Source organism: Medicago sativa, chromosome 7 (genome assembly GCF_051527215.1).
Source record: "Medicago sativa cultivar Bolivia chromosome 7, Bolivia_mono, whole genome shotgun sequence".
Lineage (NCBI taxonomy): Eukaryota > Viridiplantae > Streptophyta > Magnoliopsida > Fabales > Fabaceae > Medicago > Medicago sativa.
The window spans coordinates 38,434,316-38,440,624 of record NC_140755.1 but is presented as its reverse complement, the minus strand read 5'-3'; the positions used below and the strand labels follow the sequence as shown (position 1 = coordinate 38,440,624).

Sequence of the window (6,309 nt, the reverse complement as noted above, 5' to 3'; positions counted from 1 at the left end):
AGAAGAGATAACATTGAGGGCATGTGGAGGCACATGTATCTTGTCAGCATAGATTTGACATTTGTGGCATCTCTTGGCATGTTTGTAGCAATCACGCTCCATAGTCATCCAGTAATAGCCGGCTCTTAACAGCTTTCTTGACATAGTGTGACCCGTAGCATGGGTCCCAAAAGTACCGTCATGTACATCATGCATTAATTTCTCAGCTTCTTGTTCATCAACACATCTCAACAAGACCATATCATAGTTCCTCTTGTATAGGATTTCTCCGTCCAGAAGGAATCTACTAGCCCATCTCCTCAGGGTCTTTTAATCCCTATTGGAAGCACCAGGTGGATATTCATCATTCTGCAAGAACTGTTTGATATTATAATACCAAGGTTTTCTGTCATTCACATCTTCATCAGTCTGACTAGGTGCTTTTTCAATAGTAAACACATGAGCGGGTCTATCAAGGCGCTGCACTTTGATTATGGGCACGTCATTCCAGTGGTTCACACGAAACATGGAAGACAAAGTAACAAGAGCATCAGCCATCTGGTTCTCATCCCGAGGGATATGGTGCAGCTCGACCTTTGTAAAATATGTCAACAGACGTCTTGCATAGTCACGGTAAGGGATCAGCTTCTCATGATGAGTCTCCCATTCACCTTTTAACTGATTAATGACAAGCGCGGAATCACCGTAGATGTCAAGATGCTTGATTCTCATATCAATGGCTTCTTCAATTCCCAAGATACACGCTTCATATTCAGCCATATTGTTCGTGCATTCAAAAGTTATTCGAGCAGTGAAAGGAATGTGGTGCCCCTGCGGAGTTACAATAATGGTCCCAATCCCCTTACCATAAGCATTGACAGCACCATCAAATACCAACCCCCATTTGCTGTTGGGGTCCGGCCCTTCATCAATCAATGGTTCCTCACAGTCTTTTGCTTTCAGATACATAATCTCTTCATCAGGGAACTCAAACTTAATTGGTTGGTAATCATCAAGAGGTTGACAAGCAAGATGCTCAGCAAGGACACTTCCTTTGATGGCTTTTTGAGCTTTATACACAATGTCATATTCAGACAACAACATTTGCCAACGTGCAATCTTTCCAGTAACAGCAGGCTTTTCAAAGATGTACTTGATTGGATCCATTCGGGATATCAACCAAGTTGTATGATTCACCATATAATGACGCAGGCGTTTGGCAGCCCAAGCTAAGGCACAACAAGTCTTTTCAAGCATTGTATACCGAGTCTCACAGTCGGTGAATTTCTTGCTCAAATAGTAGATAGCATGTTCTTTCTTTCCAGTCTCGTCTTGTTGACCGAGAACACAACCCATGGATTCGTCTAACACTGACAGGTACATAATCAAAGGCTTTCCTTCCACTGGCGGGACAAGGATAGGTTGTTTCAACACATATTCTTTAACGCTATCAAAAGCTTCCTGGCATTCATTGTTCCATACAACATGCTGATTCTTTCTGAGCAACTTGAAAATTGGTCCACAAGTAGCAGTCATGTGAGATATAAACCTTGAAATATAATTCAAGCGTCCGAGGAAACCTCTGACTTGCTTTTCAGTTTGAGGGACCGGCATCTCCCTGATAGCTCGGACTTTGTCAGGATCAACTTCAATGCCTCTTTGGCTGACAATGAAGCCTAGCAGCTTTCCAGATCTTACACCGAACGTACATTTGTTGGGATTTAACCGCAGTTTGTACTTTCTTAATCTTTCAAACATGTTTTTCAAATACACAACGTGCTGCTCTTCATCACTTGACTTCACAATCATATCATCAACATATACTTCAATCTCTTTGTGAATCATATCATGAAACAGAGTAGTCATACCCCTTTGATAGGTAGCACCAGCATTTATCAAATCGAAAGGCATTACCTTATAACAGAATGTTCCCCATGGAGTAATGAAGGACGTCTTTTCTCTATCTTCTGGTGACATCCGTATCTGGTTATAGCTAGAGAAACCATCCATAAAGGAGAACACTTTGGATTGAGCAGTACTGTCAACGAGTACATCAATATGTGGCAATGGGAAGTTGTCTTTCGGATGTGCTTTATTCAAATCTCTGTAATCAACACACATCCGAACTTTCCCATCTTTCTTTGGCACTGGTACAATGTTGGCGATCCACTCAGGATATTCAGCTGTCATGAGGAAACCTGCGTCAATTTGCTTTTGCACCTCAACCTTAATCTTAAGAGCCATATCTGGACGAGACCTTCTCAGTTTCTGTTTGACGGGAGAGCATTCAGGTCTTGTTGGTATCCGATGTTCCACAATCTTGGGATCTAGACTCGGCATATCTTCATAGGACCATGCAAAGACATCCGGATAATCACGGAGAAGCTGAGTAATCTTCTTTTTCACTCCTGGCTCAAGTGCAGCACCAATTTTGATCTCCCGCTTGTTCTCTTCAGTGCCCAGATTGACGAGCTCAATCTCTTCCTGGTGAGGCTGAATGGCTCTTCTTTCTTGCTCAAGCAGTCGAGTGATCTCATACGGTATCTCTTCATCATCCTCCTCATCTTCAGCTTCGTATACAGGGAATTCAAAATTTGGAGGAACCGTAGGGTCACTGTGTTCAACGGGTTTATTATGGTTCAATCTGCATAATATGATTGGGATGATTTTAGAAAAAGGTTTTTTATGCAGATTTTTGAAATTAATAAGAAAATAAAGATGTTTTGGTTTTTTCTGGCATTACCATTATTTCCAAGAAAAAGGGTACTAAAAAGTAAAAAACAAAGAGTCGCGGAAAAGACGACAACTTTTATTAATAACGGTAATGCCGAAACAAACATGCCCTTACAAAGACATCACTTTCACCTTGGGCAGAGCGAAAGGATTGTTATTTTGAAAACAAAGAAAAGCATGAGCAACAAGACACATTACATGGAAGTATGCATGACTAAAGGAATATCAACGGCCTCCCAATTTCTCACGGTGCCTCCTGGTAGAACAAACACAGGCACATGACCATTTTTAGCAGCATCTTCGGCAATAGCGTTGATAAACCCAGCACTATAGAAAGTTCCTGTTGAAACGCCCGAGGTCGGGGAGAAGCCAAGGCCCTCTTTGCGCTTATTCTCCAAAATCTGTATCACTTTGCCCCAGCCAGCAGCTTGCCCTTCTTGAACAGCTTTCTGGGTGTCTTTCAATGAAGCCATAGTAGCACTACCTCTTCGGGGTTCTGCACCTTCAACAGTCAAGCCTTGAAATGACGTCCATTCAGCGGATCCTGCTTCAACACAAGAGAAAGATGACACTTGGCTAACCAGATACGCTTCTTCACCATGCACAGTGACAAGCTTACCATTCCTCACAAACTTAAGCTTTTGATGTAGAGTGGAAGTTACTGCCCCAGCATCGTGAATCCACGGTCTTCCGAGGAGGCAACTGTAAGAAGCATTGATGTCCATGACCTGGAAAGTGATCTGGAATGTCTCATGACTAATGGTAATTGGCAGATCTACTTCTCCAAGAACATCTTTACGAGATCCGTCAAAAGCCTTAACCAAATAACTGCTCCCCCTCAGAGAAATTCCATGGTGACTCAACTGTCTCAGTGTAGACTCAGGCATTACATTTAAGGACGATCCAGTGTCCACCAACATGTTGGATATCATGTCAGACTTGCAGTGCACTGAGATATGCAAAGCTAAGTTGTGGTATTTCCCTGCTTCGGGGAGTTCATCGTCACCAAACCACAAGTTATTACAAGCAGTAATGTTACCCACTATTCCATCGAACTGATCCACGGAGACTTCATGATCGACATAGGCTTGTTCCAGCACTTACATCAACACTTTCCTGTGAGCTTCTGAGCTCAGGAGTAAAGACAAGATGGATATTTTTGATGGAGTTTGCAGCAGTTGGTCTACAATCTTATAATCGCTCTTTTGGATGAGCCTCAAAATCTCGTCCAAATTAGACTCTTCAATAGACTGGCCCGATGGGCTGGCATTCTTGTCAACAGGAGGAGCAACCGGTGGAGTTACTGTGGCAGCAGGTGTAACAACCTTCTTCTAGAACAGGGGTGGACGGACCCTTCCACTTCTCAGAGTTGTAGTTTCTTCAACAATGTTACTAACCGCAACTGGGGATACCAGAGGCACTTCCACTCCATTCTCAATCATAGTCGCATCATACTTGTAAGGGATTGCCTTAGTGGAGGCATAAGATACCGGGCCAGGTAGCCTGATCACCAAGGGTTCGTCCTTCCTCGTCTGAGGCACACTCCTAGCAGGAGAATCATGAAATACTGGCACAATCACACAAACGTCACTGGCAACCAAGTGCTTGTTGTCCATTAGACTCTGTATATCACCCTGTACGGTACAACAACCCATAGGATTCTGAAGACACTATGAACAGGAAGCATGATTGTTATTAAACAAGGAAGCTTGGCAAAGCTTGACATGTAGCGGCAACAAAGGAGTAGCAACATTACGGACATCTAAAGTGGGAGCCTCTCGAGGAATCCAAGATGTTTCAATCTTATCAAGAGCACAGACTCCTTCGAAAGCCTTAATCATGTTAACAGTCGCGTGGTTTGGAAGTGGATTGTCAAGAACATGCGGAACACTATTTTCAAAAGTCAACTGTCCTCTATCTGTTAGATCCTTTACAACATACTTCAGAGCATAGCAAACTTCAACATCATGGCCTTGAGCGCCCTAATGGAATTCACATCTGAGATCTTGTCGGAACCTGGGAGGCAATGGCGTAGGCGGAGGCTTGCCTGGTCTGGTGATGCAATGCCCTTTAGCAAGTAGAGTTGGGAGCAGATCAGCATACTGCATTGGTATTGGTGGAAAATAAGGCCTGGGTCGAGGGCCCTGTTGTTGCGGAGGTTGCTATTGAGCAGGAGGCTGTTGTTGTATATGCTGAGCAATGGCATTAACGGGCGCTGGTGGTTGACCCGGTGGCAGGGGATATTGCTGGTAGAACGGTGGGAAGAAGGGATGTTGAGAGTACTGCATATATTGGTAGGGTAGGGGTAACTGAGCAGCATTAATAGGAGCGACAGCAGCTGTAGACTGGTTACCAGACACCATCCCTACTTCGGATTCCTTCTTCTTATGGTGGCCGTTACCATACTTCTTTGGTGCACTAGCTGAGGACTCACCTTTTTCAAGAACAATGATACCTTCTCTGACAGCCTCCTCTAGACGAGTTCCCATAGTAACCATGTCAAAGAAATTATTTGGTGCAGAGACTATCATCCTCTCAACATATTCCTTCTTCAAAGTTTTTAGGAATGTCTGTGTCAGTTCTTCCTCATCGAGCCGAGGAGAAACACGGGCAGCTGCCCCTCTCCATCTCTGAGCATATTCATGGAAGGTTTCATCTGACTTCTGAGATAAAGACTTAAGAGAATCCCTATTTGGCTTCAAGCGGGTGTTAAACTCATAATAATTTTCAAAAGCAGCGGCGAGTTCCTCAAAAGTATGGATATTGTCTTTACTCAAACCAGTGTACCAATCTGCCGCATCTTCTGTCAGGCTGTCCTAGAAGCAATGGATCATTAGTGCATCATTATCTGCGTAGTTAGCCATCTTCCGGACGTACCGAATGACATGGCTATGTGGACAAGAAGATCCATTGTACTTGTCAAAATCTGGCACTTTGAACCTCTTAGGAACCTCAAATCGGGATACCAGGCATAGATCACGAGCTTTAGCAGAAACACCATTCCCACGGCTAGCTTTGACCTCGCGGAGCTCTCCAGCTAGCTCTCTTAACTGTTCTCTCATAGCCTCCATTATGGGGTCCTGCCCACGCGGAGTGTCAACATCGATTACCTGTTGCACAGTGTGTACAACAGGATCGGTAACAACAATAGTCACTTGCGGCATAGAGGTAGATGTAGAAGCAAAAGTTGTTGCAGGAATACATCCTTGATGGGCAATACCAGAAATACCGGCTGCAATATTAGAAGCATAGAAAGCTGAGAGTCCATAAGGGCGCCTGTTGGGCATAACAAACCGAGCATCAAAAGCCACAGTGGATAATGAGATGGATGGAATCGTTTCAGTAGTAGCTGGGACAGACATGACCGGTTGTTCTTGTGAAGCCATCAGAGTAGACATAGCGCCATGAGCCTTGGCCAAGTCTTCTTCCATAGCAGCCATTTCGGCACGGAGCTGAGCATTTTCTTCTTCAAAGTTAGCCATGTTTCTTCTCTTGTACAATCTTGTCTGATGAATTCTAGCTGGTTGGTGCACCTTACGAGCACGAGCCACTTTTCAGACTGCGGCAGAAGAACCAGGAGGTAATGAGCACAGGGAA

General features: G+C 44.1%; 1 pseudogene; it reads right to left on the bottom strand.

Moving 5' to 3' along the window:
* Positions 1-286: 286 nt before the first annotated feature.
* On the bottom strand, positions 287-4,553 carry LOC146906109 (uncharacterized; annotated as a pseudogene).
* Between the last annotated feature and the right edge of the window lie 1,756 nt (positions 4,554-6,309).